This window comes from Eurosta solidaginis, chromosome X, assembly GCF_040869045.1.
Source record: "Eurosta solidaginis isolate ZX-2024a chromosome X, ASM4086904v1, whole genome shotgun sequence".
NCBI classification, from domain to species: domain Eukaryota; kingdom Metazoa; phylum Arthropoda; class Insecta; order Diptera; family Tephritidae; genus Eurosta; species Eurosta solidaginis.
The window spans coordinates 96,276,038-96,297,428 of record NC_090324.1 but is presented as its reverse complement, the minus strand read 5'-3'; the positions used below and the strand labels follow the sequence as shown (position 1 = coordinate 96,297,428).

At 40.3% G+C, this 21,391-nt stretch overlaps 1 pseudogene; it reads right to left on the bottom strand.

Annotated features, from left to right (window-relative positions):
- Positions 1-2,646: 2,646 nt before the first annotated feature.
- LOC137235060 (fibronectin type-III domain-containing protein 3a-like) overlaps positions 2,647-21,391 on the bottom strand; it is a 52,044-nt pseudogene continuing 33,299 nt past the window's right edge.

The window sequence follows — 21,391 nt, the reverse complement described above, 5'->3', positions numbered from 1 at the left end:
AGAGTTGCATTGGGGTATCGCAAACAGATGCGGAAAAGTTAGGCATCCTGCCTAAACATGCCGGACCCCCTTGCAATACGCAACATCGTTTTACGGCAATGACCTCCGCTGAAACGAGAAAAAAAATGAATATAAGACTTACACACTAAACGTAATCTAGATAAGGAGTTCGCCAGCTTGTTCGACAGCATGTATAGTCGATGGCCATTTTTTTGTTATTCTTTGTTTTTTTGTTCCGGATGGAGAGGCCGAGGTCTCCGTTCCAGATTTGCGGTTTTTTTTTTTTTTTATTTGGACGAAGAGGCACAGGTCTCCGTTCCAGACTCGAGGGTTTTGAGGTTTTTCTGGGCTAGACGACGAGGCCGAAGTCTCCGTTCCAGCGTCTAACTTGTCGTATCGCTCTCAAGGCAACTGTGGCATTTTATGGATGTACCGGTGCGAGCGGTCGTGAGGTTGGTTGGGTGAAGCGGAGGTGTTTTATTACAAGCGTATATTAGGATAGATAAATTAAGCGCATATGCGAAGCATATTATTAAATACAATTTTTACCAAGCAGATATGCGTTATTTACGTTCACCTGACATAAATTTGCAGATTGGCGATGCGTTCTCCGCGACGCGTTCTATCTGCCCGTACCATTATGCTAAATGTACCATGCAACCCTGTCGTGTATTTATTGGCCAGCTGATAGCTGGTATGGTGAGTTTGTGGCGTATGAATATATATATATGTACATATATATATTTGCTTGCCCTTGAAAAAAAAACTAGGTCACTGGGGAAGTAGCACACTAAGCCAGTAGAAACAGTTAACTTTTTCCAATTTCGGGATTTTGTGGTGTCGGGATTCTTTAATTTCGGTGCTCGGATAGTGTTTGTACCGAGCCCTTACAATGACTGTTTGTGATGTTTGTTGTTGAAAAACAACAAGTACCCAAAAAACGGAAAGGGTAAAAAAAAAAAAACAAAAAAAATCCCTTTGTAAAAAAAATGTGAAATCTTTGTGCAAGGAGAAGTTTTTTTTTGTTTTGTTTCCCTTTTTTTCAATTCCTTTGTTGTGTATGACTGGTTGGTACTGCATGAGACGCCCACATGAGTAAAAAATAGAAAAAATACGTCAGTCCCGATTGTGATGTTTTGCAGTTTTCGGTACTGATTTTGTATATTTAGTGTTCGGTATCCGCCCTTAGTCTGACAGCACTAATGAGGCTGCCGTTGTTATGTTGCGGGTTGCCGTCCAGTTGTTTTCCCGTAACAGGAATTTAGCTGGAGACATTGGTGCTTTATCGGTAACCGTATCGGTAACCTTTTAACAGCTGATTCGACCAACCTTATGAGAATCAATGCAATCGATTATTGGTGCCGCTAAGGTCGTGACCATATCGTAGCCAACCAATTGGGTTTTGGTTTACCGTCGTAACGATAAACAGCTGATTACATTAGGGATACGGATAATGCGATACGAAATACGGCACCAATGACTCCAGCTTTTTCCAGGATACATTAATGTAGGGTTGTGGTGGATAAATTACCCTCACCACATTGTTATTTGCAAAGGGATTTTCAGGCTGGTAAAACGTAAGTATGACAAATTCCTAACGGATTTTTAATAATAATTTTTTCTGTAATGGGTTTTCTATTTTCTTTCTTTTTTTCTTTCAGTGTCAAATGGACCCGCGACAATATATATGTTTGACACTGGAGTCTGCGGAGGGGGATGCGGAACCCATTGAGGTGGTCGCGGACATCCGCTATGCGGAGCGGCGAAGGGGCTCATGGCCATGTTTTGCGCCATTCGAGGCCCTGCAGCATGCATTGAGGGAGGAGCTGCGGCTCGCCGACCCCGGGGTGCTACGTGCTAAGCGGACGCCCATCGTCGTGAGGGTGCGCGGGAGGGCCACGACGTGGTACTCCACATTTTACCGCGGGTGTGAAGGAGTGTTATGGGTGCGGCGGCCGCACCAGGATCCAGTGCCTCATTGGCAGTTGAGTTGCGGTGTGTGCCAGCGGGCACTAAGCTCTCTCTCGCATTTAATTGCCCATTTGAATGGAAGCGGGGATTGTCTAAGGCGGTATGCGTCTTCGGCTGCGTTATCCCTGCACCGAAAACGGATGCACTAAGGATACGAGTTCTGGGGTTTTCACGAGTTGAAATACCTTTTTTTTTTAATTTTAGCATTTGAATTCTTTATATTTATGAATTGGATTAAATTTTGTTATTTATGGAATAAAATTTAATGTTCACAAATAATGTGGATATTCTTATTTGGGTCGTGGTCTTCCTGGGTAAAGGGAATTTGAATTTCTGAGCCCTGACAGAGGCGTTGTGAAACAGACCATTTGGTGGTCGCGTTAGGTGACATGGCAACTCGGCCTTTCTCGTTTTCTTGTATGAAAGGGTACATACATACCTATGTACATACGTTGGTTACAAACTGCCAACGGCGAAAGACAAAACAAAAGAACATTCATACACACCATGTAGAATTCCAATGAATTGAAAGGAGCGGTAATAAATCGAATGATTTTTTTCTCGTTCTTTCAATTCTTTTTGCTACGGCGCTTGGAGTACGGCGTATGTACAATTGAGGAGGAAAAATGGTAAGTTAGTTTTAATATTTGTTCATTTGGATAAATAAAAGAATTTTTATTTTAGATTATTAATTAATATTCCTTTTATTTTCAGGTGCATGCGGTGGAGATGGAGCTGAAGGGCTTTATGTGTCGTTTTTGGCATTAATTCGGTGACTGTGTAAGTTGCTTTAGCATCTGTTGTGGTAATTGAGTTTTCAGCATACTCAATGACGTAAGCAGTAATGGGCGCTCCATTGTATTCAGGTTTTGTCCAGTTAAGCGATACTTCATTGGCGGTAAACTCGCAGTCTTGTATTTGTTTAGCAGTAGGAACAGCAGCTGGTGTTTTTGCATTTATATTCGTTGACCACTTACTGACACCCGCCGTATTCATAGCATTTACACGAAAGTATTACATAGTGAATGGTAATAAATTACGCAAATCAACGCTTGTTTGCCCACCCTGATAACATGTTTGGTATGAGAGTGTCCGTGTTGTTGATTTCTCTAAAATAGAGTCGGAATTAATTTGACCAGTTGCATTCTCCAAGCAGTATTCTAAGATCGGTGCACCATTACAAATTGGCTCTTGCCAATTCACAAATAAATGTGTCGCCGATCAAACCACTACTTTTAAATTGTTAGGTGCGTTAGGAGGTGCAGCAGCTGCTGAGAAACGAAACCATGATGACCAAGCGCCTGCACCAATACGGTTGATGGCACGAACTTGTACTTCATAAGGACAACCAGGTTGTAAGTCCTTAACGACACAATACGCTTCTCATCCACGATATATAATTGAATGCTCGATAGTTTTATTTTCAATATCAAACTGTTCATCTGAGAGCCGTCTCATTTGAATTCAATTCTTGTATTGGCGCCCCACCATTGTATTCTGGTTTATCAAGTCTTAAAACAGCTGCATATGGGCCTGGCGGATTGTCATAATATGGTGGTGATGGTGCCGCAGGTACTATAGCTTCTGGAGTTATATGTGCCACATCAGAATACGGACTAGGACCTTCACAAGAGGTGCGTAAGTGGTATGTAGTATCTGGTTGTAGACGATCACACGTGGCTTCTGTATCTGATCCACTATAGATCCGTTCAAATATGGCACCAGATGTAATTTCAAGAAAATAGCGAAGAATTTCTCCACCTCCTGTATCTGTGGGAGGATCCCATCGCGCTCGGAAATGTGTACTATGTATTTTCCCCTTAACATGTGGTTTACCCGGTTTTCCTGGTTTCTCAGGTAACGTTTGAAAGGTGACCTCACTAGACCAAGGGGAGCTGCCGGCTTCGTTTTCAGCACGCAAGCGAAACTGATAAGACGTTGCACGACGCAGTTGGCAACACTCGTGAACCCAGTCGGGCCCATTGTAAGCGTTAAGGTAGCCGTGTCCTAATTCTCGATCATGTGTTTGTAAAACATAATCGTTATCCTGTTGCCATCTTTCCCACCAAAGGCGAAGAGAATTCGAACTGCTACTTTGAAGTTTCGGTGGCCTGGGTGATGATGGCGGGTTGCTCGATGTGCTATATGAGCAAACAGTGGAATATAATGATGCACCAACTTCATTCACAGCAGCAAGACGAAAATGGTAAATACCTAGTTGCTCTATAAAATGCAATACATCCTTTTCAGAAGTTCGACGTGCAGATCGGGATGCCGCTGGTAAACCGCTTTTACCCTCGTCATATTCCAGTAAGTAGTGTTGCAGATTGTACTCGTCCATCGCAAATGCAATGAGTTTTTTGTCCGCATTACTAGTTTTAGTGGCATTGGTTGATCTGGCTCACATGGAGGCGTCGTAAATTCGGTTGGATCTGATGCAGAACCCTGAAGTTTTTCATAATGAACCTGAAACCGAACTACGTATACCTGTCCAGGTTGCAATCGTATGATTCCCCTTTATAGAGACTCTTGTATTTGCAATCCTTGGCACGGTCACAAAATAATAAATTATAGCGTAGGTTTTTGGTATTTATTTGAGGGTCACTGATTACAGGTGCTTCCCAAATAATTTTTGCAGATCTTGATGTTAAATTAATTACATCTGGTTTCTTTATAAACGAAAACTGTTCTATTATTGTGGCCTGGTACTCCTCTTTGTCGTCAATAGTATTACATATAACATCCTCTCCGTCTTCCGAAGTGTCAGCCAAATGTATATATTCTGATCCAGTAGCATGTTGGGAATTTATATCGATAAGATTGCGCGCGTATTTTCGATAAGTTATCCCTGCGGTTCAATGAGCGCATACTCTTTACTAAAGATGTTATAGGCCCTAGTGAAATTTGTTGTTGGTCATTTTATGGGCATGGTAAAAAAGTAGCTAAAGTTTGTTGCAAATCAATTGTATATGCTACAGATCGTAGACATACTAACGTTGAATTTCCTGAAGCACGTATTTATGAGGAGACACTGCAAGTGTTATTATATGAAAATCGTAATGCACCCGATCAAGAATTGTTATAAGCCACATCATCTGTACGTGGAGCAGTAGCTGCGCCTGGCATGCAACAATATCCCAGCGATGAAGAAGAACGTAATCCCACATGATTTATGAGACAATATATGAATGACAGCGCGTTGCATTTCCCTAACTTTGGCTGGAATTAAGCGGAGTTAGTATGTAATTTACTTTGCTGTACCAAGGATTCAAAAAGGATATGTTGTCGTTGTTGCTTGATCAGGGTGTATGTACAATGATTGTTTAATTTTATATTTTATTAGTATACACCATCAGAAACAACCACCTCAACCAACAACGAAAATTATGAGAGATGGAAGACTGCCTCAGACGGGAGAGGAACGATAGCGAAAGGTTTCAAAAAGAATTCAATCGATCCACCAAAAAATGGGAATACATGCTGGTGAGGTGAGTTAACTATTTTAAATAAGTATTTATTAATATTTTAGACGCGGGCAAAAGATGGCTAGTGCTGGATCTTTGAACAAGGTGTCGATATCGGTACTCATTACCAAATTTCCATAAATTCGGTCGATTTATGGCATACAAAAAGTAGTCAGTTAGGAACAACGCCTTCTGAACGGGGTGGCCCATCTGTGGTGGTTGCGCCGGCTTTCCGAGTGTATTTCTGCCATGAAAAGCTTCTCGAAAAATTAAAAATAGCACGAAGCTGTAAGACTGTTAACTCTATTCACAAAAAATTTTTCAGGAGAACGAAAGCTCTATTGCTTGACAACTTAAGATGTATTGAAATTGTTATGGAGTTAGCAGCTTGTCATAATTTTGTCGGATTTAGTGATAGTGATTCTGGACACTAAGCACATAATTATCTTTTGCGCCATGGGCAGAAAACGTCTCCCCTTCCACCATTTTTTTTTTTTTTTTTTTTTAAGTGGGTTTAGTTGAACTATGGAGTTCTTACCACATAGTGGACGATATTGGTGTTTGCTCAATGAGGACATTTCTTTATGGTACCTTTTTGAATCGATTTACCAGTCGGGATTTGGACGTGGAACGATGAATGTGGAATCGGTTTATGTTTCGGATGTTCATAGGTTTACGAAAGCGCACGATTATTTGGTGTCGATATTTTCATAAACCCAATGCTCAACAGTATTCGAATGACGATGCGTATTGCAGGTTTTTATTTTATTGTTGGCCTCGGGCATTTGGCCAAGTGCGCAGGTGTTCTGTGATCCTCGCTCTGGGTGAGCGAGTGAACTTGGGTTGATTTGCTGGGAATTTAAGAATGATAAAGGGCCGAAAGCCCATAGCTTCTGTGGGAGAGCGGTTCGCCCTTCTGCGGTAGGTTCTGGTGTCCTCGCTCAGGGGAGCGAGTGAATTGTGTGTTTGATTTTTGAAAATCTAAAGATAATGGGCCAAAGGCCTTTGTGGTTTGTGCAGATAGCGGATCTGAATTAGGGCGTTTCTGGTGTCCTCGTTATGGGATGACCAGTGAATGGGAATGGTTCGGGGTGAGCGAGTGAATCGTGGGATGGTTTCTTCAAGGGGCCCCGGTTAGTCTTATTATGAATCCTAAGTTTTGCCTTTTGGTATTGCGAGCTTTTCGTAAGCTCTCCCGTGTCTTCGTGCATCTCGCTCCCTTTCCCCATTGCCCACCAGTAGTAAGGCTTAGAATTATCCCCCGGTAGACTCGACACGAGACAGGGGTAGAGAACAAAAAAAAAAACACACGATATACATGGCTCGGGAGAAAAAATATTCAGGAGTAGCGGGGCATCACGGCGCATAGTTAAATGCGTCTTCATGTCCCGCGCTCCCCTTCCCCATTGCCATCGCGTAGTAAGATATAGGATCGCCCTCCGGTAGACTCGCACCATCACGAGACCGGGGTGTTGGTTATAATCAGGGCCTCGAGAGAGACACAAGCTTAGGATAGCGGGGCATCACGGCGCGTGGTTGAACGCGTCTTTATGTCCCGCGCTACCTTTCCCCATTTCCATCGCGTAATACGTTTTAGGATTCCCCACCGGTAGACTAGCACCATCATGAGACCGGGGGGTTAATTTTAATATATGGCTCGGGAGAAACACAGGCTTACGGATAGAGAGACACGAAGATGAGGGTTCCTGGATATGCTTTGAGTTCTATCACTAACCGTGGGCCTCTGATTTTAGGTAGTCTGGGGACATAGAATTTTGGGTTTTGGGTTTTTGTAGGGTGGAATTTGGCCCCTTACATTTAATCCTCCTTGTCGTGGGACGGAAGGAGTACCAATTTCGTAATTGGTCTAGTTATTTTTCCCTTGGTTGTATGGACGTCAGCAACACGCACACGGTTATCAGAGCCTGGGTGTGTGTTGACGATTCTCCCCATTCTCCACTCGTTGGGTTGGAGGTTGTCCTCTTTGATAACAACTAGGTCACCGGGTTTTAGATTAGATTGTGGATGTTTCCACTTGTATCGTTTCTGGATCTCGGTGAGATATTCGGTTTTCCATCGCTTGCAGAAAGTGTGATGGAGGGCTTTGAGTTTCTGCCACCGATTGATCATCGAGGCAGGGCTCTCACTAGAATCCGGTTCTGGTGGAGCCAGTAGATGGCTGCCGGTGAGGAAATGACCTGGGCTAAGTGGCTCTAGGTCCGTTGGGTCATTGGATACCGGGCTGAGCGGCCGCGAGTTCAGGCATGCCTCGATGCGGCACAAGAGGGTATGGAATTCCTTGAAGGTGAATTTGTGTGGTAAGGCTATCTTTATGAAATGGCTTTTGAAGCTTTTCACTCCATCCTCCCACAGCTCCCCAACCCCCCCCCCCCCCCCCCCCCCCCCCCCCCCCCCATATGGGGAGCGCCCGCAGGGATGCAATGCCACGTGAGTGACTGGTGGCTGTACTTTGAGACAGCGTTCCCTCGCGCTTGTGAGATGAAAGTCTTGAATTCTGATCGTAAGAATCGTGACGCTCCGACAAAGTTCGTACCATTGTCGGAGTACATATTTTTCGGGCATCCGCGCCTAGATATGAAACGGGCAAAAGCCGCGAGAAATGATGGTGTGCTGAGGTCAGTAGTGGCCTCCAGATGAACTGCTCGTGTGGAAAAACACACGTAAAGGCAAACATAGCCTTTGGATAAGCGACACCCCCTGTCGCGGTAACTTTTGATGTCGAAGGGTCCGGCGAAGTCGACTCCAGTATTCGTGAACGAATACGGCTGAATCTCGTGGGTTCGCGGGGGTGAATACCCATAATTTGGGTCTGAGCACGCTTTCGGTATATAGTGTAAACTTTGCAATTATGGATGGTTGCCCTAATCATGGTTTTGATGTTAGGTATCCAGTACTGGGTGCGTATCAGACGTAACATGAGTTGTTTTTCCCCATGCAGTTGTATGGGAGGAGGATTGGGTGGCGTTCATTAAAAGCTAAGTCCTTTGACGCCCCGAGTCGCCCGGCCTTTAGATCATTATATTCTGAACAGTAATGTTGCTTCTGATAGATTTTAATGACAAGTTGAGTTACTGATTTGATCTCATCAGGGGAGATTAAAGGTGACTTGACCTGAAATGATTTTTTTTGTTTTGGGGTGAGTTCTTCGGTAGAACCTCATAACGAATGATAACACCCGTAAAGCCCTAGGTAGGTTGGAAAAGCGTTGAAGGATATCGGCAGTATTTACGGTTGTTGTTGCGCAGGTCTTCGCCCTCTTTTCCTCTACGGAGGTGATGTAGTCACTTTCTTGTGCTGGCCATAGGGAAGTGTCTTCTTGCAGCCAAGAAGGTCCTTGCCACCACAACAAATTGTTGACCAATTCAGACGCAGGTAATCCTCTGCTACCTAAATCTGCTGGGTTTGATTCTGAATTTACGTGCAACCAGTCCTTATTGCCGACCATGTCGATGATCTTGGTGATCCGATGTACGACGAAAGTGGAACAGGAACAAGGCGATTTTCTAATTCACGCGAGGACGATAGTTGAATCCGTCCAAAGGTGAACTCTCACTGGTCCCAATTTAAGATTCCTGAAAATTGGTTCGGTGATTTCCGCTAACAGTACGGCTCCGCAAAGTTCCAATAGTGGAAGAGAGAGGGTTTTCACTGGGGCTACTCGGGTTTTTGCTAGCAGCAGGTTTGTCCGGATGTCCTTATGCGCTTTCACACGCATGTAAACGACTGCTGCGTAAGCCTTCTCGGATGCGTCACAAAATCCATGGATCTCGATATCGGTTCCTGGAGAAAAGTTGACCAATCTAGGTATCCTGATTTTATCGATTTCATGGTATTGGTTCGTCCCAAGCGGTGCCTTCTAACCATATACTCTGCATGAGTTTTTTGGCCACAATGACCATTGGTGCCAGCCATCCCAAGGGATCGAAGAGTTTGGCGATTGCTGATAGTATCGCTCTCTTCGTAATGTTTTCCGGGTTGTCCAGCGTCCCTGCTTTAAAATAAAATAAATCGGAGAGGGCATTCCATCGAATTCCTAATGCTTTAACTGAACTGGTATCTTCGAATGCCAGGAAGTTTTCACTGAGCAGGTCTGCTTTGGGGCTGTCTCTTAGCACGTCCTCTGAATTGGATGTCCATTTGCGAAGTGGAAAGCTCGCTGAATTTAGGACTTGACGAATTTCATCTCTGGCTTTAATGGTCGATGTGATCGTATGTCCACCCGTAAACACGTCATCTACATATATGTATTCTCGCAGTATGCTAGCCGCTGTAGGGTGTGAATTTGATACGTCGTCTGCCAGTTATAGGAGCGTTCTTATCGCGAGATATGGCGCGCAATTCACTCCGAAGGTAACCGTCTTTAATTCGTAGAGACTAATAGGGTCATTCGGAGAAGTGCGATACACAATGCGTTGAAATTTGGTGTGATTTTCTTTCACCCAAATTTGTCGATACATATTTTCGATATCGCTATTGAAGACGAAACGGTATAGTCTCCACCGTAGGATTAGTATGGGGAAATCGGCTTGTAGAACTCGGCCTGGGAGGAGAATATCGTTTAAGCTATTACCGTTGGCCGTAGGGCTCGAGGCATTAAATACTACGCGTATCTTTGTAGTGGTACTTTCTGCTTTAATAACGGCGTGGTGGGGCAGGAAGTAATGATCCGAATGGTCGGATGGGATATTCTTTTTTAATTTTCTCATATGTCCGAGCGTTTCATATTCTGATAACACTCGAACATATTCTTTACCTAAATCTGGGTTTTTTATTAGCCGCCCCTCATTCCGGAAGAATTGAGAGCATGCGCGTTTCAGGGACGGTCCTAAATTAATGTTATTAAGGTAATCCTGCCTGAATGGTAGTGATACGGTGTATCTTCCATCTTCATCACGTTTCGTTGTTTCTTTAAATAATTTTTCGGAATACCTCTCATCTTGATTTAATATTTTATTTTTTGGTACATTTTCTACCTCCCAGAAAGCTTTTAGTTGGTTGTCTAACGCAACCTCGTTGTAAAAAGACATAATGCTCTTCGTTGGATTCGGTGATTCGATACGACCGGTTAGTATCCAACCGAACACTATCTCTTGGGCTAAAAGTGTGTTTAGCACATTCTTTTTTATACCGCTCATTATAATTTGGGGATATATATCTCCGCCAAGTATGAGGTCTACGTCTTCATTGACGTAGAACCTCTTGTCTGCCCAAACTAAGTCTGGGAATGCCTGCATAGTCATTGCGTGGATACGGAAGGATGGTAGATTCCCAGTGAGTTTGGCTAGAACTATAACGGGTGTAGTCAGGCTGAAGCAGGGATCCACTGATGAACGTAATTCGATGTTGGATGCTACTTTCACCTGAGCTGACACCGCAAGGTGGTTGTCCCGTCTCCTGTCTTTTCCGTGCCTGTGCCGAAGGGTGGGGTATTATTCGCATCTTTGAAGGGTTGCGCACCGCCGGTTGCTGAAGTGTGTCCGCATGCAGGAGCGTGTGGTGACGAGAGTGGCACTGGAACAGTTGTACGAACTGGTGCACCTCGTCACTGTGTGTCCTGGGGATAAACAGTTCAGACAGCCATTTGTGGATTTAACGAATTTAATCCTCTCGGCCGGGGTTAAATCGCAAAAGCGCGGACAGTTGCGTAATCTGTGCTCCGTAGATTTGCACATTTTACACATTAATTTTGTTGTTTGCTTGGATACATTTGTTCGAAAAGCACCAAGTCTTTTCGTAGGGGTTTCTGTCGATTGTCGCGACGCGTTTGATTTTTGCACATTCGAAGTGGCATCCCTGTAAAACCAGACACGGTTTCAAGTGTCTGACAACGATTTGACAAGAATTTGTCCATATCCGCCCAATTGGATATGTCCGTTTTGTGGTCAACGCTCTGCTCCCATAGAGCTAACGTATTTTCACGTAATTTTGTCGAACATAAATAAGTAATAATCGCATCCCAATTTGGAACATCAATCTGATGGGTTTTTAAGGATGTTAAACAATTATTTATGTCTCGCTGTAAGGTTTTAATTGAGCTGCCGCACTCGCTATCAATCTTGAAGCCTTCATTTGTCAAAGGACATTTCTTGACGATGTCCTTTGCCTCACCCTGAGTTTTTTGGTTAAGGTGGAACAACTTTTCTGCCGGGCTTAAGCGACTGTTATTTTTATAGATGGCCGTGAACAGGTCACGAAACGTTGGCCAAGATAGGTAGTCGCCCTTGAATACCTCAGTATTGCAAGCTGGCAGGCGGATATTGTGTTCACGCCCACGCTCTCTTTCAGGTCAAACCTGACTATCTCTTTGCTGCTTCAATTTGGCTTGAAGTTCAGCCATGTTCGACATGCACCGCAAGAATACGGCATATGCCGCTTTATGCTTGATCTTGACCGCTGGAATTTTCTTTGCGTCGAGCGTGTCAGAGCCAAGCAACTCCTCCAGGGCGGTCTCTGCTTTTTCCCGCTTAGCTTGCAACTCTTTTTGCTGTATTGCAAGAGTGTGTACTGTGTGCAGAGCCGCATTTATGTCATTAAAATCGGCCTCTAATTCGATTATTCGATCGGCCAACCTGTTGTAAGAGTGCATGTTCATGGATCAAAAATTTGTGTACAAATTGAGTGAGGAATGTAAATTTGTATGAACCTGTTCGAATCACCCAACCAACAACTATCAATTACGCAAAATTTTAGTTATTACTTTTAGTTTGTTTATTTTTGTATGACTTTGCAGATTATTTGTGCCGTAAAACAGGGAGCAGGGGGAATCAACAACAATGGGTATTGTGCGAAGTAAAGGAGGCCACTCGCCACTTCAATCGTCAATTTTATTATAAAAAATAAGTGCGCGCGTTGATAGAAAAACTCGACGAAAAGTTGAAAAGTTTAATAAAAAATTGTGCAAAAAGGAACTGTGAAAATTTATTTGATTAGTGCAAATTCTAGTGACACAAGGGAAAAATGAAAAATTGCCGCTTGAATGGCGTGAAAATTTTTTTTATATGGAAGTGAGGTTATGTGTACCTCTTCCTTGTGCTGTGTCCGGAGGGCCTTACCGCTGGTGGGGGGATAGACCAGATAGTCACAAGGAATTAAAACGTTAATATTACACGTTTGGACTTTTTTTCTTTTCGTCACTAATCTTTTTTTACACTTTTCGCACTTAATAACAAATCACTACGCGTGTGACACTGAGAATATTTATTTTTTACTCGGTTTTATTTATTTTATATAACCAAAAAAAATTGTGGCAAGAAATATTGCACTTACTTTGTGGCAATTTGCTGTTCTGGAGATGATGTGGCAAGTTGGCTTGCGATGTTGCAATTGCTTCAGCTGGCTGTAGCTTTTTCGGTGGTTTTGCACGCTGTGATATAAGTATATATATAACCTTCCACTTTTTGGTTGTCCAACTGAAGATTATGACAAAATTATACGGAAAATTTTTTATGACAATTCCTGCGATTTGTGCGGTCAGCTATGATCTTTTCTTGTGGACTGTAATTTATATCGATGTGGTTCCTTTTTCGGGGAGAAGGACCAAATGTTCGGCCGGGGTGCGTCTGATCCTGAGTCGTTGGGCGCACCGGGGTCGATCTCAGTGGGAATATGGCGGTTTCGGTTTGGAATAGAAAAGAAGATAAGACGATATTTCTCGTTATAATAGCTGTGCTTTTATTGGTAGATATTAAATATACAAGAACTAATATTACATTTGATAAACGGCAGAGATCGCTGGCGGCAGATGCGTATGGTACGGCTGTTGAAATCCAAGAAGCCGGTTGTATCAAAAGCTACAACCGTTGACCCGCAAAATCCTCCGTTTTGGAGGGGAAAGGCACCCACACATCAACCCAGACGTGCCTAGGCATGAGTGCTGACAAAAAACACACATACACGTGCATGTACATGCATGCACATGCATGTGACGGTGATGGTGTGGGTGGTTATAATTAAGTCGGGTATCGAGTATCGATTCGCAGAGTTGCATTGGGGGGATCGCAAACAGATGCGGAAAAGTTAGGCATCCTGCCTAAACACAGTATAAAAGCAGTTACAGTTACAATATAAGTCCTCAATATATAATCCTTCCAAAGACTTTTCTCGACTCTGCGCCACGTATGCTTGTCCCTCCTCCAACTCCAAAATATTTTGATGTCACTTCTTCCGGACTGTATGTATATTTCTTCCAAATATGAGCCAAATCGTACATAATAGGTCGCTTTCTATTCATGTATGTATTATGTGTTCCAAACATGGATCAAATCGGACCACAAATACGATTTTTTTTTAATATCTCGATCTTTGCGCCACCTAGCTGCGATTTTTTTTCATAGCTCGCTTTCTGTTCTCTCTTATGTGCTCCAAATATGAGCCAAATCGGACCACAAATACGATTTTTGTGAATATCTCGATCCCTGCCAAGTTTCAAGCTTGTAGCTTGTCGGGAAGTTACTTAAATTTCAATTACAAAATTCGTTCACAAAGGCCGTGCGGCCTGCCTGTCAAGTCAAGCTAAATAAAACCGTTTAAAAATCAAATTCTGTGTGTATGTTTGCTATGGAAACGTATTTTCCACACTTCAATCATTACTAAATTTTGGTTATAGGTTCCTTCGATCAACGGGAAGGTTTTAGGCTAAAAATAATATCGATATATAAAAGGGGCGTGACACCTCCCATACAAATGGAATCTTTGGTACTGCACAGCTTTGAAGGTATAATTGCCAGAACATTCAAATTCAGTAAGGAGTTATATGAGGTCAATCCCTAACCCCAGCAAGAAAATGTGGAATAAGGAAAAAGGGGGCGTGGCACCTCCCATACAAATGGAATATATCATACTGCATATCTCTGGATGTAGTAATGGTAAGATAATGAAAATTGGTAAGGAGCTATATGACGTTAACTCCTAACACCTCCAGTAAAATGTGGAGTTGGGAATAAAGAGGCGTGGCACCTTCCCTACAAATGGGATTTTTCAGAACTATGGCTGCCGTAAAAACTTAGGTTATTTTAACACCTAAAGTTTGTCTGCATTTTTGAGTTTGGCTGTTATTCCTTTTGGACGTTTAGTAATCTGCCGCCGTTAAAAAATGTGTTAGCTTCAGTCTATCTACATCTATCTATCAATCTATATATATAAAAAATAATTTAAAAAACAACTTTTAAGTTAAACGGGTTTATTGAAAACAATACTTATATGAAGTAATAATAATACTAAAAGCTACAAATTAATTAGGTAGGTCCTAGGTACTAGTCATCACGCTCCTCATCAATCTATGGCGTTGATCAGAAAATTAAATAAAAGCGTTGGGCGCGTGAGCTTTTAGTATTATTATTAGGGGAGACCGGGGTAGGTTCGTCCCTTTTTTTTTTGGAGCCCTCTATCCCGACAAATGCTTTACGAATTGAAACAGATATAAGTTCATTCGATCCCCAGTAAATCCTAAATAAGCATTTCTTGAAATAGAAATGGAGGCTGAATTTTTTAACATTTTATGAAAATATTTGATTTCGCTTAATGTGCCCCATGGCGGTGTAGCTGGCGGCATTGATGGGGCACCTTCATCAGGCATGTATTAAAGCTCCGAAAAGAGATTAAAAATCTTTTTAAAGTATTTTTGATATGAATTCATTTTTATCAAACAACAAAAAGTTTGTAACAATAAAAAGTTGTAGGATCGAAAATTAATGAATCCTGAACTAATCAAAACTAAATTAAAAATTAGTTTTCTTAAATATAATTTTAAAAATAAAAAATACATTTAATATCAGTTTAATGATATAAAAAGTTATTTTATATTAAAAATGTTTAGATTCACTTCAAAAATATACTTTGTGCGAAATGGCGATGTTGAAGCAGAATTTGAGGGCTGTGGAAGTTTTAACTCAAAATCAAAGAAATGTCTTCCACCTTGGCCTTGAAAAATATGGATGTCGAAATATCAAGTATCCTAAGAAAGCTTACTGTATATGTAAAGCTCTCAGTGAAAACTCATCTTCCTTGCAGATGTCGTTCGGAGTCGGCATAAAACAAGTAGGTCCCGTCCGGCCAAATTGTGGGAAAAATTAAAAGGAGCACGATGCAAATTGTAAGAAAAGCTCGGCCTAAAATCTCTTCGGAGTTTATCGCGCCATACATTTATTTATTTATCTGCATATATAACGCTTGTGTCACTGTCGCTTGTGGAACCATTTTTAATGCGATAAAGAAGGAAGAAATTTTTACTTCAAATAAGACGTTAATGTCCGGGGTAGATACAGCGTCTTAATGCGGCACATTCATCCGCCTATCTGAGTTTTCTTTATACTCAGTTGAGCAGAGCTCACAGAGTATATTAACTTTGATTGGATAGCGGTTGGTTGTACAGGTATAAAGGAATCGACATAGGTAGGATAAAGCGATGAAACTTGGTATCTGGGTTGAACGTATGACGTAGAATAGAAAATTTGTAATATCTTGGACAATGAGCGTGGACCGCCTACTTTTAAAAGAAGGTAATTTAGAAGTTTTGCAAGCTGTAATTTGGCAGTCGTTGAAGATATCATGATGAAATTTGGCAGGAACGTTACTGCTATTTCTATATGTATGCTCAATAAAAATTAGCAAAATCGGAGAACTACCACGCCCACTTAAAAAAAAAATTTATTTAAAGTCAAATTAAAAAAAAAAGTTAATATCTTTACAGTATATAAGTAAATTATGTCAACATTCAACCTCAGTAATGATATGGAGCAAAAAAATACAAAAATAAAAGAAATTTTCAAAATGTTCGTGGCTCCGCCCTTTTTCATTTAATTTGTCTAGGATACTTTTAATGCCATAATTCGAACAAAAATTTAGCAATCCTTGTGAAATTTGGTAGGGTCTTAGATTCTAGGACGACAACGGTTTTCTGTGAAAAAGGGCGAAATCGGTTGAAGCCATGCCCAGTTTTTATACACAGTTGACCGTCTGTCCTACAGCTCGGCCGCTAACACGATAACTTGAGCAAAAATCGATATATCTTTACTAAACTTAGTTCACGTAATTACCTGAGCTCACTTTGTATTGGTATAAAAAATGGCCGAAATCCGACTATGACCACGCCCACTTTTTCGATATCGAAAATTACGAAAAATGAAAAAAAAAATGCCATAATTCCATACAAAATACGAAAAAAGGGATGAAACATGGTAATTGGATTGGTTTATTGACGCAAAATATAACTTACGAAAAAAAATTTGTAAAATGGGTGTGGCACCTTCCATATTAAGTAAAATAAAATGAAAAAGTTCTGCAGGGCGAGATCAAAAGCCCTTGGAATCTTGGCAGGAATACTCTTCGTGGTATTACATATATAAATAAATTAGCGGTACCCGACAGATGATGGTCTGGGTCACCCTGGTCCACATTTTGGTCGATATCTCGAAAACGCCTTCACATATACAACAACCACCACTCTCTTTTAAAACCCTTATTAATACCTTTAATTTGATACCCATATCGTACAAACACATTATAGAGTCACCCCTGGTCCACCTTTATGGCGATATCTCGAAAAGGCGTCCACCTATAGAACTAAGGCCCACTCCCTTTTCAAATACTCATTAACACCTTTCATTTGATTCCTATATCGTACAAGCACATTCTAGATTCACCCCTGGTCCACCTTTATGGCGATATCCCGAAATGGCGTCAACCAATAGAACTATGGCCCACTCCCTTTTAAAATACTCATTAACACCTTTCATTTGATACCCATATTGTACAAAAAAATTCTAGAGTCACCCCTGGTCCACCTTTATGGCTATATCTCGAAAAGGCGTCCACCTATAGAACTAAGGCCCACTCCCTTTTAAGATACTCATTAACACCTTTCATTTGATTCCCATATCGTACAAGCACATTCTAGAGTCACCCCTGGTCCACCTTTATGGCGATATCCCGAAATGGCGTCAACCAGTAGAACTATGGCCCACTCCCTTTTAAAATATTCTTTAATACCTTCCATTTGATACCCATGTCATACAAACACATTCCAGGATTACCCTAGGTTCATTTTCCTACGTGGTGATTTTCCCTTATTTTGTCTCCAAAGTTCTCAGCTGAGGATATAATTTTCGGTTACACCCGAACTTAGCCTTCTTTTCTTGCTTTATTTAAGAAAAGTGCTTAACTTAAGATTTTTAAGAACTAATGAGCTTAACACAATTATTATTTGGTTTTATTAGGAAAAACTGAAAAAAAGGAAACATTTACTGGCATATTGCGATGGTACCATTTCAAAAACCGCCGTGTCATCATCATCATGAAATTTTGTAATGTTTTTATTTATTTAAACAGGGTTTCACGGGGATCGAACCTCGGTGAAACTGCTGAAATCACAATCGCCTCACCATTGGGCTATTATGTTGAATTTGCTTTCATTGCTAATCTAAGTTGTATTTCATTTTCACGCTCTCGCACAATTTGAGACATTCTGTCTTTACATTAATTTGTACTAGGCGTGGTTTTTATACTCAGCGTGCTTTGCACACAGAGTATATTAACTTTGATTGGATAACGGTTGGTTGTACAAGTATAAAGAAATCGAGATAGATATAGACTTTGATATATCAAAATTATCAGTATCGGAAAAAAATTTGATTGAGCCATGTCCGTCCATCCGTCCGTCCGTCCGTCCGTCCGTCCGTTAACACGATAACTTGAGTAAATATTGAGATATCTTCACCAAAATTGGTACACTAGCTTATCTGGACCCAAATAGATTGGTATTGAAAATGAGCGAAATCGGATGATAACCACGCCCACTTTTTATATATATAAAATTTTGGAAACACAAAAAACCTGATAATTTAGTAAATAATAAACCTAGAATGTCGAAATTTGACATGCGGACTGATATTGAGACTCCTCATAAAAATTTGGAAAATTTTTTCAAAATGGGCGTGGCACCGCCCACTTATGATAAAATCAATTTTACAAATATTATTAATCATAAATCAAAAAAAACCTATCGTAGCAAAATTCGGCAGAGACGTTGCCTTTACTATAAGGAATGATTTGAAGAAAAATTTACGAAATCGGTTAAGAACCACGCCCACTTTTATATAAAAGATTTTAAAAATGGTCGTGGACGAATAAAATAATTTATATCTTTGCAAAAAAGAGCTTTATATCAATGGTATTTCATTTCCCAAATATATTTATAACTGTAAAGAGGAAAAACTTCAAATTTAAAAAATGGGCGTGGCACCGCCCCTTTATGACTAAGCAATTTTCTATGTTTCGGGAGCCATAACTCGAAGAAAAATTAACGGATCGTAATAACATTGGGTGCACAAATTTTCCCTATAGCAGGAAATATTTAGATCGGTTAAAGACCAAGCCCACTTTTATATAAAAGATTTTTAAAAGGGTCGTGGAGGAATAAAATAAGCTATATCTTTGCAAAAAAGGGCTTTATATTAATGCTATTTCATTTCCCAAGTGGATTTATAACAATAAATAGGAAAAACTGCAAATTTAAAAAAATGTGCGTGGCACCTCCCCTTTTATGAATAAGCAATTTTCTATGTTTCGGGAGCCATAACTCGAAGAAAAACTAACGGATCGTAATAAAATTGGGTACACAAATTTTCCCTATGGCAGGAAATATTTCTAGGAAAAATGGACGAGATCGGTTAAAGACCACGCCTACTTTTATATAAAAAATTGTTGAAAGGGTCGTAGACGAAAATAATAAGTTATATCTTAGCGAAAAAAGCTTTGTGTCAATAGAAGTTTACTTTCTAAATTGAATTATAACATTAAATTGGAAAACACTAAAATTTTTGAAAATGGGTGTGGCACCGCCCCTCTTATGACTAAGCAATTTTCGGAGGCCATAACTCAAAGAAAAATTAACATATCGTAATGAAATTGTGTACAAATATTTTCCTTATAGCAGAAGATATTTCTAGTAAAAATGGACGGGACCGGTTAAAGACCACGGCAAATTGGATATAAAACAAGTTTAAAATGGTCGCAGACTGGAATAATAAGCTATAACTTAAAAAAAAATAGTTTTGAATCAATGATATTTCACTTTTCAAGTTTTATTGTAAGAGGAAATGGGGAGACATTTTGTTTAAACGGGTGGTGCCACGTGTTATGTAAAATTAAATTATCTGAAATGAAATTTACAATTGAAGCTCACGCTGAGTATATAATGTACGGTTACACCCGAACTTAGACACCTTTACTTGTTTGTTATTGGTTTTGTACCACTTGTGGCATTACCACAATACAAGATATTTGTATTTATGTACACGCCAGAATAGGTTCAGCTTGGAATGCACAAGCAAATGAATTTCACATTCGACCACACACAAATTACTCATAGCGGCATAGATAAGTTATATTGAACCCAGCAGTGAGCCGTATCCGTTTACAGTTGCTTAACCCATAAGCGTCACACTCACTAGCTCACATGTTGATCAGCATGACTGATCGACAGCGTCAGTTTGTCGGTGCGACTGACCTAACATTATTACATAGTTAGGTAATAAGAATATTCTACTGAATAGGTATATAGAAATAGAATGTAGTTATTTTTAGTGTGTAAGTATTGTACAAAAATAAAATTCCTATAAAAGAGAAAGCATTTGTTAATAAAGAATCAATCTGATGTTTGCGCTGAACATAAGCGCTACTCAACTTATATGTCCATTTAACTTTATTATTTATTAGCAAAACTGCTAAAGATCTAGCTGGACCCCTAAATAATATAGGACAGGTAATCAATAAGGTAAATAATATACTCACTAAAGAAAACCAAAACGAAGCTTACCAATTATTTTCACACGTACGTGACAAATTAGTATCCTCATTAGCAAGATACAGCATAGAAATACCCATACCAACTACGATAGAGGAAAATCTCCAAGTTGATTTTAGCTAAGTTCTAACCGAATCTTCACGAAACCGCACCCCTTCACCAGCATTGAGTCAAACTTCATCAGTGGAAGAACATAAACCACGACATATCCCACTCATAAACGTCACAATGGCACAAACAGTAGTAAAATTTATCAAAACTGCCTCATCAGTGCTGCCAGAGTTTGATGGCAAGCCTGAAAATTTGCACAGTTTCTTAGATGCCTTTGATTTCCAGACCAAATCAAGGATAATCATGAAGCCTTAGCGATAACCATGATAAAGACCAAACTAAAAGGCACTGCAAGAAATTTTTTAGCAACAAAACTACTATTGAACAAATAAAATTAAAATTGAGAACGGCAATAAAAGGCGAATCAGTAGAGGTTTTGACAGCAAACTCCTTAATATCCAACAGCGCAGAAAAACTGCAAACCAGTACACTGCAAAAATAGAGAAAATTACAAAATCATTAGAAGGAGCTTATATCTCGGGCGGACTTAACCCAGACTTAGCAACGAGATATTCGACACAAGCAGCTGTAAAGGCTATGTGTAAAAACTGCTCGAATGATAAAGTAAAAATGATAATGCAAGCAGGAACGTTCACAACAATGAACGATGAAATTTCGAAATTTACAAACAGCTATACAGAAATTACAGGCAGCTCAAATACCATTTTAAACATTCGTCAACAAAATCAATACCGGAGTAATTTCCGTGGAAGTTACCAAAGTAACAATTACCGAGGTAGGAGGTTTAGACGCTCTAAATCTACACTTAAATAGCTATATATCTACAAAAACATCATTAAATAACGCAATTTCAAATTTCTTAGTAGACACAGGAGCTGATATCTCCATCATTAAAAAGAATCAAATATTTAATCATGCAAAAATAAATACAGAACAAATAACAGACTTAAAGGGCATTGGGTAAGGTATAACCAGTACATTAGGCACAGTTAAAGCTGATTTAAAAGGTGATGACCTTCTAATTTACCATAAATTTCACGTCGTAGAAGACGAATTTCCAATA